The sequence below is a fragment of the Harmonia axyridis genome, chromosome 5, assembly GCF_914767665.1.
Source record: "Harmonia axyridis chromosome 5, icHarAxyr1.1, whole genome shotgun sequence".
Lineage (NCBI taxonomy): Eukaryota > Metazoa > Arthropoda > Insecta > Coleoptera > Coccinellidae > Harmonia > Harmonia axyridis.
In genome coordinates, this window is record NC_059505.1 from 21,395,690 (window position 1) to 21,407,689 (window position 12,000).

The following is a 12,000-nucleotide window of genomic DNA, read 5'->3' on the forward strand; positions in this document are numbered from 1 at the left end:
ATCCCTATGCGAGTCGCTGTTTTTTTCAGTGGTTAATCACATCAGAATAACGATTCCGCATGCCAAATATGGTTGTGCTCTGGAGAACGGTTCCCGACTTATTAAATTTTCGGTTATAAGGGATGACAAATCAACCTCTGTATCCCTATGCGAGTCGCTGATTTTTTCAGTGGTTAATCACATCAGAATAACGATTCCGGATGCCAAATATGGTTGTACTCCGGCGAACGGTTCCCGACTTATAAAATTTTCGGATATAAGGGATGACAAATCAACCCCTGTATCCCTATGCGAGTCGCTGATTTTTTCAGTAGTTAATCATATCAGAATAACAATTCCGCATGCCAAATATGGTTGTGCTACGGCGAACGGTTCCTGACTTATAAAAGTTTCGGATATAAGGGATAACAAATCAACCCCAGTATCCCTATGCGAGTCGCTGTTTTTTTCAGTGGTTAATCACATCAGAATAACGATTCCGCATGCCAAATATGGTTGTGCTCTGGAGAACGGTTCCCGACTTATTAAATTTTCGGTTATAAGGGATGACAAATCAACCTCTGTATCCCTATGCGAGTCGCTGATTTTTTCAGTGGTTAATCACATCAGAATAACGATTCCGGATGCCAAATATGGTTGTGCTCCGGCGAACGGTTCCCGACTTATAAAATTTTCGGATATAAGGGATGACAAATCAACCCCTGTATCCCTATGCGAGTCGCTGATTTTTTCAGTGGTTAATCATATATAATAATAATAAATTATAATAATAATAATAAATTTCTTTATTTGCAGAAGTATTACATAACAGATAAATGTTCAAGAAAATATAACGCTAAAAAAAAAATAACGTCTGCAAACCGGAGCTCAAGGCAGTAAATAAATATATCAGGATAACGATTCCGCATGCCAAATATGGTTGTGCTCCGGCGAACGGTTCCCGACTTATTGAATTTTCGGATATGAGGGATGACAAATCAACCCCTGTTTCCCTATGTGAGTCGCTGATTTTTTCAGTGGTTAATCACATCAGAATAACGATTCCGCATGCCAAATATGGTTGTGCTCCGGCGAACGGTTCCCGACTTATAAAATTTTCGGATGTAAGGGATGAAAAATCAACCACTGTATCCCTATGCGAGTCTCTGATTTTTTTCCCGGTTATTCATATCGGTATAACGACTTCACATTCCAAATATGATTATGCTCCGACAAATACTTTCTGAAATAGAGAAATGTAGATAAACATGAATGAAAACTTCATTAATTCCCAGAAATAAATTCTATAATTGATTTTTCTGTATACCATTCCATTGTTTCGCTTCAAAATCATCAACTACGAAATCCTCATGTCCTCTATTGCATGTTGTAACGTCATTTCAATATAAATTTCGGCTTTTTTCAGTACGCCACTGGTGACCACGTTCGGATGTTTCCGTCAAACGGTCTGCTGGAAACGGTCTGCTAGGTTCACACCCGTCCAGATGACCGCCTCGATTGTTTATCCACTCGATCAATAACAAATCTTATCGAAAAAACACAGTTTTCTAATTGCGTCTCACTCAAAAAGGGTCAATTCGAGATGATGAGATCTTCGAAAAGAAACGGAGTTTACAATCACAGTCCACTATGAAAGAATATTTTCTACAGATTATTTTCTGCGAAATTTCGAAAATTTTCAAGACCGAAGTTATAGACTGCTTGCACATTTAAAGCTCACTACACAATCATATAATAGTATATAATAGTAATCTACATTCCAAATATGGTTATGCTCCGACGCGTACTTTTGGAGATACGAATTTTCGAAATATAAGGGTTGGAAAAATCATCCCTGGATCCCTAGGGAAGTCAATCACCTTTTCACAGTTTATTTACATCGCCAATAGTAATCTACATTCCAAATATGGTTATGATCCGACGCGTATTTACGAAGTTACGAATTTTCGAGTTATAAGGGTTAGAAAAACTAACCCTGGCTCCCAAGGGAAGTCAATGAGTTTTTCACAGTTGTATTCTCGTAGGTAGATAACCACACCTACGAGAATACTCTTGTTGATGATACCTGGGGAGTAGGCAGATTGAGACCCCGGCGTAAAGTCAACGGTTCTTGAGAATGGCTCCAAAATCGTAGCCGAAACGTCGAACACGACAAAATATTAGACGCGGTCCAAACCGGAACACACAAAGTTCAAATATATATATATATATATATATATATATATATATATATATATATATATATATATATATATATATATAATAGATAACAATGTTAGGATGTTTCGATCTAGGAAATTCAGTGATACACTTTTATATCATTCAAGCTTTCGGTAAGACTTCTTACCTTTCTCAAGGATCTGCAATATATATTAAATATAAACATTACAAATAGCAAGTTCACAAAACTAACGTACATATATTGTGGTTTTATTCCTTCCTTATTTCAAAATATTCAAAAAACAAAATAGTTAAAGAACCCCATTACCATAAAAGATTATTCTTAGAGATGTTATCAATAGCAGTGACTGACAATACTATGAATACAAAACAAGATACTAACAATCTTAATAACATCTACTCCTACTTGATAGAATTATCAAAAAATTTCGCATCCACCATTTCGTAGTTTAAACACCTTAAAATAATAAACAAAATTAAGAAAGTGAATATAATTCTGTAGAACCAAACAGTTGTCATTTATATCTCTCTTTGGCGGATGGTGTCATGGTTTGTTTACCTTACATGAATTGATGTCTGACAGAATATATGAGTGTTATCAATGATATTATTTACTTGTTTAATCTTTATTACTGTGAGAGAGTAGTTGGGTTGAACTATTTTGTTTTTTGAATATTTTGAAATAAGGAAGGAATAAAACCACAATATATGTACGTTAGTTTTGTGAACTTGCTATTTGTAATGTTTATATTTAATATATATTGCAGATCCTTGAGAAAGGTAAGAAGTCTTACCGAAAGCTTGGATGATATAAAAGTGTATCACTGAATTTCCTAGATCGAAACATCCTAACATTGTTATCTATTAGATATATTGCGATCAATAATTTTCTTACGAATTATATATATATATATATATATATATATATATATATATATATATAGATATATATATATATATATATATATATATATTTATATATATATATATAGTCACAGATAGAAATGTGATGCATAACAGACCCGATATGGCGCTCTTCGACACTGAGGAAAAAACGTGCATGCTCGTAGAATTCACTGTCCCGGCAGATGATAACGTTTCGAAAGCCTACACGGAGAAAATAACCAAATATGGCGACCTGGCATTTCAGCTGAAAGAACTGTAAAACCTAAAGAAAATCAGTGTCCTCCCTATGATAATATCAGTCAACGGCCTCGTGGAAGCACACTTGCCGGAGAATACCGAAAGACTATTTCTGAAACCTGCAGTCATGTCTGCGTCTCAAAAGCAGGTCATCCTTTATACAACTCGGATCGTTAGAAAATTCCTGCAAGGATTCTGAGCACCGATTTTGGTCTTGGCAATTTTTGCCCGGCCGAAATCGGAATGTACCCCAAGTAATGGTGAAGGCAAAAAAAAAATATATATATATATAGTGAATATATTGCATACATTATTTATTTATTTATTTAAATGTATTACATCCAACAGGCACATACAAGTAAGTTACATAAAAAAATTACCAAACAATGATAACCAACGGAATCGCCGTCGGCAGAAAAAAAAAATCAATATCAATTTTCTATCAGATAATACAATTTTCTTTTGAACTCATTGAAGGACAGAAAAAAAACATCAACCGAAGGGACATTGTTCAGGCTTCTACACATCGACAAAACAGGACTGTGAAAATGGTGCTGTGAACTTGGGACACTAATCCTAAACATTAAATTAGATCTCGATGCAAGTCTAGGCACGTTGAAATCCAGAAGAGGAAGTAACGATGCTGAGTCAATATGATTATTGATCAATTTATATGCAAAAGTAGTATCAGCAATTTCTCTTCTTTTCCTCAAACTAGCAAAATCAAACTCCCTTAACAGAGACTGATGGTCGGGATGAATAGGATAAATATCATGCTTCTTAAAATACAAAAACTTCATAAACTTTCTCTGAACAGATTCCAACGCTGAAATGTATCTATTGTGATACGGATTCCACACCACACTGCAGTATTCAAGCTTGCCACGCACTAAGCAGAAATACACTGATTGGATAGCTCTAAGATTTGAGAATTCCCTGCAGTTGCGCAATAGAAAACCCAAAGACTTATTGGCACCACAAATGATATTTTCGATATGAGGACTGAATGACAGCTTGCGGTCGAACAAGACGCCCAAGTCTCTAGTTTCAACAACCCTTTCAAAAGTTTTACCCTCTATTGTATAGTCGAACTCAATAGGTGAGAGTTTTCTGGAGTAACTCATTACTTTACATTTCTCTATATTTAAGGGTAATTTGTGAGATGAACACCATTCAGACAAGCGCCGGATATCGTCCTGCAGGATGACACAATCAGCTATCTTCGAACTTCCCTAAAAAATTTAAGATCATCTGCGAAAAGAAGCCCTAACGATACTAAAATATTACAAACGTCGTTGTTGAATATGAGGAACAGTAGCGGCCCCAGGTTGGAACCCTGTGGAACTCCAGAACAAGCTGTAAAATAATAAGATTTCACCCCCTCATATTCAACATACAATCGCCTGCCACCCAAATAAAACCTCAAGTGCAACCGAATGTCGACAGAAATACCGAACCTCGCCAACTTTCTCAAGAGTTGTTTATGGGACACTTTGTCGAACGCTTTGCTGAAATCTGCGTAAACTACATCAATTTGCCTGTGTTTATCCAGTGAGCCCGAAATGTACTGAGTGAAGGTGCAATTAACTGAATTAACTGAATACAACCAACATGGCGCCGCGAAATGATAACAGTGGAGAAAATAGCTGCAATAAATGTTCAAAAGAAGTGAAAGTGTATGTTACCTGCTCTAAGTGTAAAAAGACATATCACCATAGCTGTGTACTTAAAATCTGCGGTATTTATGTAGGAGATGAAGGAAAGGTAGTTTGTTGCGAAAACATAACCTCTAAAAAGTGTCAATGTGAAGACAAAGATTTGGAGATACAGAAGCTAAAAGAACGGCTTTCGGAACTCAATGAATTAAATTTTGAACGGTCAATAAGCCAACAGCAATCAGAAATTGTGAATGAACACTCCCAAGAACATAATGACGAGGATACTTTCAGTAGCCCGAAGGAGACAGTGAAGAATAGGGAGAACGACAGAGAAGTAGAGGTGAGGTACTTAAATAGGGTAATAGATGAAAAATCAAATTTGATGGTGGAACTGCAAGACAAAGTAGAAGTTTTGAAGAAATACATTCTCTTGTTAGAGAAAATAGAACAAAATAAATCACCAGAGCCATCTATAAATTCTACCCGAAAGGAAATGATGACACAACAAAACCAACATATTATTACTGCTAAGGAGAACGCTGCTCACACGTTGAAGGAATCTTTATTAAAATCCAAATCAGATGTGGTCAAGAAAACTGACAGCTGTGCAGAAAACTGTACCGGCATGAGATTTGAGCAATATGCATCAAGAGATAAAACACCACTACAAAATCAACAGATTCCGCTTGAAGGAACGGCGGTTCAAACATTGAAGGAACCTGCATCACAATCCGAATCAGATGAAGAATTTAAACAAATAAGATATAAAACTAGAAGCAAAAAGGCTAGTGGTTCTGAACATATGTCAAATGGAAGCGATAAACTAAAAGTGAACGAGGATGATAAATCAAAATCAAATGAGACAAATTTGAAGAGGGAGAAAAGGTCAGGTGAAAGGAACGAAAAAAGTGTCACTGGAACTAGTACAGGATCGTCGACTTTTTTGTGTGCACAAAGACGCGCATGGATGTACGTGGGCCGAGTGGGTGAAAAAGTACAAGAATCTGAAATAGAACAACATCTAAATGAAAAATTCCCTGATGAGGAATTCTCGATTGAAAAACTTTCTAAATAGTCTAAGATCCCGATATAGAACGACCTTCACCGAGATGCTTATTTGATAAAACGTATTTTATATTTAATTTAACATGTCAATAAATATATCACATATGGGTTGCCTAACAAATTTCAGTCCAGAGTAGGTTTAATTAATAATTTAAAAAAATTTTTTTTTCGAACATTGCACCGGTTTGCTTATTAGATAAATTTTATACCAATCGAAAGTATGAAGCCCATAGAATGTGCAAACGTTAGGTTGCCTATTTTTTTCCGGTCACAACTCTCGGTTGCCAGGTATAAACAGGTCAATCTATACTAGCATTTTGCAACGGTCTGATTATTTAATCAAAATCAATATGATTAAAGATTATTTTATTATGAACACGGTGGTATAGGGTTGCCTGCGAAAAATCAGTCCAGAATCCCGGTTGTCGAATTTTGAAAAGTTAAATATTGCTGCGAGTGAGTACACAGCATAGCAGCTGTTTGAAGTCCGTCCAGTGAAAGAAAGGGAGTGCGCATGCTATTTGTTCTTGGAAATGAAAAGGATAGCGATAGACTCGTAAACAGTGTGATCAGATTTAGTAGAAATCTACTTTTTTAGTAGATTTTTCGAATTTTCATGTAGTTTTTAGTAGGAAGAAATCCTTTGGTAGATTTTAGTAGATTTTGGTAGTTTTAAAAAATATAACCGAGACGATTGGGAATATGGAAATTCGGATGTCTAGACTGTTTCTATGAATCAATTCATTGTTCATTCTCATTGAGGTTCTACGTTCTACGTGTTTCTAGAAGAACGTTCCTATTGAACATAATAAAATCAAAAACTTCTGTCGGCTGAGAATAAATACGAAGAATGATGGAATATCCGAAGGGTGCCTCATTGAAAACAGATGGTGTGTTAACTTCCGTTGAAAATATACCATTATCTCACATTTGGTATTCTATTAAGTGGAAAAAAATATGTCTAACTGGAATTTCATCGACAAATTTGGGTGGCTGCATATTTCAGATTTCGAATGTCAAATGCAAGAGAATATTTTCGGCTACTAACCGCATCAAAACAAAAAATAGAAACAGATTTCTAAATAAAATATAGCATTATTATAACATGCTAAAGAAGGACTTAAAGAGGTAGGTGTTGTCGTTTTCAACCTACAAAAAATATGCTCGATTCCATGGATTGTGAAAATTTATGTATGGATGTTAAAGACGATGATTTGACTGCAGATTGATACTGATATTTCAATTATTTTTTTTATGTTCAACTGTAGTATTTTTATTTCTTTATTTAATGTTATTTTTATCCGAAAGATTTTAGTTTTTATTTCTATTTATATCTTTTTGTTTATTTAAATATATAAATTTGTTTGTTTATATTTGCTATTTTGATCCTATTTGTTTTTGTTCGGTTTTTTTTTCCTTTTTTTTTTGTCGTTCAAATTTTGAAATAAAATCTTGTTTTATTTTCGAATCTGAACACATCTGTACTGTATATCCTATTCATGAAGTCAAATTTAACCATAACAGACATTATAATAAAGTGTATTCTGAATAATGTTAAAATCTAATGCAGCGCCATCTGTGATGATGACGACGAAGATACACAAGTTGGAGATGATAGTTATATGTCCGATGACTCGGAACCTGAATGATTTCAAAAAATGTTTGTATTTATAATTTTTTATGATAAACAGAAGTATTATTTTAATTGTTTTTCATTTTGTCGTCTAATAATAAAGATGAAATTTGCAAGATTAGTATTATATATGTATTACTATAACCTTCTTTTTTAGTAAAGATACTTTAGTGTCACATAAAAAATATACACACATAAATAATTAATTGATTAAAAAAAAATTAAATAACTATTCCTCTATTTCAAAAATTATCTAATCCAAAATGATGCACGCATACACGAGTCTATCGCTATCCTTTTCATTTAGTGTCACATAAAAATATACACACATATATATAATTAATTGATTTAAAAAAAAATTAAATAACTATTCATCTATTTTGATAATTATCTGCTCCAAAATGATGCATGCATATACGAGTCTATCGCTATCCTTTTCATTTCCAAGAACAAATAGCATAATCTTTCATTCACTGGACGGACTTCAAACAGCTGCTATGCTGTGTACTCACTCGCAGCAATATTTAACTTTCCAAAATTCGACAACCGGGATTCTGGACTGATTTTTCGCAGGCAACCCTATACCACCGTGTTCATAATAAAATAATCTTTAATCATATTGATTTTGATTAAATAATCAGACCGTTGCAAAATGCTAGTATAGATTGACCTGTTTATACCTGGCAACCGAGAGTTGTGACCGGAAAAAAATAGGCAACCTAACGTTTGCACATTCTATGGGCTTCATACTTTCGATTGGTATAGAATTTATCTAATAAGCAAACCGGTGCAATGTTCGAAAAAAAAATTTTTTTTAATTATTAATTAAACCTACTCTGGACTGAAATTTGTTAGGCAACCCATATGTGATATATTTATTGACATGTTAAATTGAATATAAAATACGTTTTATCAAATAAGCATCTCGGTGAAGGACGTCTTATATCGGGATCTTAGACTAAAACGTGATATTATGTCGAACAGCTCTTCGTTCAAGATAGGTGCGAGCTTATCGCTTGTGGACGAACTTTATAAGCCACAAAACTGGCCTGCAGGTGTGGTCGTGAAACGCTTCAGATTTTTTCGAGGAGCAAGGAAAAACTAAATACGATAAAAACGACGTGTTAAAATCAAGAAAACTGTCAGAATTGAAAAGTGACGCAATATTAAATATCAATATTCAGAGTTTAAGTAATAAACTGGACGCGGTCGACTTCGTTTTGAATACCGGAAAATATAAACTAGCTTGCATTACTGAACATTGGATGACTGATAACCAGTTACAAAGCTTTAACATACAAAACTATGTGGTGGCTAGTTCTTTTTCTCGTAAAGTTTTCAAACACGGTGGCTGCCTGATACTTGCACGGAAAGATTTTCAAAGTGGTCCTGAAACAAAAACTCTCAACGAACTATCTATTGAGAAGCACATAGAAATATGTGCAGTTTTAGAGAAAGGAACAAAAATATTCTATATATGTATTTATAGATCACCACATGGAAACTTTGATTTATTTATTGAGCAGTTTGAGAAAGCCCTGAACATAGTAAGTAAATAAGCGCATCATAACATAGTAATCGCCGGGGACTTCAATATCAACTTTCTTGAAAGAAATAATGAAACGCGAAAAATCGAGGAAGTCCTGACATCATATGGATTGCATGTTGTCTTCAAAGAGGCATCTCGTAAAACACAAACATCAGGTAGTGTATATCCAAAGTCACTTGGAGGAAACCAGAATATTTCGATTATACAAGGATTGTCCAATTTTCCAGAAATTCCTTCGAGATAAGTGAATTCATTGCCTAACAATATTGTTGAATAAACCCTGGTATTTAGCAGATCGCGGTATCCACTTCAAAGGGACATCTGGACAAGCGTTTTTATGGACTAGTTCAAGTGACTTTGGATATACTATAATAATAATAATAATAATATAACTTTATTCGCTCTCAATTAACATAATACACCAACATAGTCGGCTTAGAGCCCGTCAAAATATAGCTGAAATTTACATACAATTTTATAACAAATGAATAATTTTACAAACTTATAAAATAAACCCAATGAAACAAACAATCATCAAAACTTAATCTAACAATGAAAACTCAAAATTAATCAGCCAAATGAATTTCATCTTTCATGAATTCCTCAATAGCATAATAAGCCTTAGAAATTAAATATTTTTTCATTTTTTGTTTGAGCTTCTTATCACTATCATTTATTCGATTATATAGTGGTATTTTATTGAAAATGGTGATAATCTGATACTCAACATTTTTTTGTAAATAAGAAAAATTAATTTTAGGTGGTCTCAAATTAAGTTTACGTCTTGTATTGTGTTGATGACTTCTCCGGAAATCAAGAAACAAATCCTTGTTGTCGAGAACAAACGAGATCGCTTCCAATATATAAATTGATGGAAATGTAAGTATATTATATTTAATGAAAAATGGTTTACATGACGTCATCCTCTGCAATCCAAATATACTGCGTATGCATTTCTTCTGCAAAATAAAGATGCGGGAGGCCTCTATTGAATTTCCCCAGAAAATAACTCCGTACTTCATCCTGGAATACCCATATCCGTAATATACAGAGAGAGCTGTTGCCTCATTAACTAATTTTGACAGAACTCGGACCACATAACTACATCCCCCGATTGACCCTGCCACTGAGTCGACATGGCATCTCCAATCTAATCTGGAATCAATATGTATGCCCAGCATTTTTACTTGTCTCCCAGTCTGCAGTGAGAAGCAATCCAAGGCAATTTTATCTTCAAATTGTTCCCTATATGAGAACTGTACCATTTGTGTTTTTTCTATATTAAGTCTTAATTCATTATCTTTGAACCACTCGTTCAATAGATTAAAGTTTATTAAAATTTCATTATTTAACTCGTTTTGATCTCTTCCAAACAACGCCAAAGACGTGTCATCCGCATACATAGTTTCTTTGGTATTAACCATATTTGGTAGCTCGTTGGTGTAGATGATGTATAAAAACGGTCCTAAAATTGAGCCTTGCGGTACTCCCCTTTCAGTCGTGGTTACATCTGACTTAAAGAGATTTCCCTCCTTATTGAATTCAATTACGTGCTGTTTTCGATCAGTTAAAAAAGACCGTATCAGATTTAAGGCTATCCCTCTAATTCCATACTTCTCCATTTTACTCAATAGTATGTTATGGTTTACTCTGTCGAACGCTTTAGATAAATCCAGACACACAGCCGCAGTGCATTGACCTGTATTTAATGTATCCATTATATGGGACAATAATTGGTATACTGCCCTCATCGCACTTCTACCTTTTCTAAAACCATTTTGTGCTTCTGTTAGAAGATGATGTTTTTCAAAGAAAGCAAACATTCTATTGAGAATAATTTTTTCCAAGGAATTCTGCAGCACCGATTTTGGTCTTGGCAATTTTTGCCCGGCCGAAATCGGAATGTACCCCAAGTAATGGTGAAAGCAAAAAAAAAAAAAAAATATATATATATATAGTGAATATATTGCATACATTATTTATTTATTTAAATGTATTACATCCAACAGGCACATACAAGTAAGTTACATAAAAAAATTACCAAACAATGATAACCAACGGAATCGCCGTCGGCAGAAAAAAAAATCAATATCAATTTTCTATCAGATAATACAATTTTCTTTTGAACTCATTTAAGTACAGAAAAAAAACATCAACCGAAGGGACATTGTTCAGGCTTCTACACATCGACAAAACAGGACTGTGAAAATGGTGCTGTGAACTTGGGACACTAATCCTAAACATTAAATTAGATCTCGATGCAAGTCTAGGCACGTTGAAATCCAGAAGAGGAAGTAACGATGCTGAGTCAATATGATTATTGATCAATTTATATGCAAAAGTAGTATCAGCAATTTCTCTTCTTTTCCTCAAACTAGCAAAATCAAACTCCCTTAACAGAGACTGATGGTCGGGATGAATAGGATAAATATCATGCTTCTTAAAATACAAAAACTTCATAAACTTTCTCTGAACAGATTCCAACGCTGAAATGTATCTATTGTGATACGGATTCCACACCACACTGCAGTATTCAAGCTTGCCACGCACTAAGCAGAAATACACTGATTGGATAGCTCTAAGATTTGAGAATTCCCTGCAGTTGCGCAATAGAAAACCCAAAGACTTATTGGCACCACAAATGATATTTTCGATATGAGGACTGAATGACAGCTTGCGGTCGAACAAGACGCCCAAGTCTCTAGTTTCAACAACCCTTTCAAAAGTTTTACCCTCTATTGTATAGTCGAACTCAATAGGTGAGAGTTTTC

At 34.4% G+C, this 12,000-nt stretch overlaps 1 protein-coding gene across 2 annotated transcripts in view; it reads right to left on the bottom strand.

The window, feature by feature from the left end:
- Positions 1 to 12,000, bottom strand: part of LOC123681085 (PIH1 domain-containing protein 1-like) — an 84,452-nt gene that overhangs the window by 50,578 nt on the left and 21,874 nt on the right. The gene's annotated exons all lie outside the window — the stretch shown is intronic.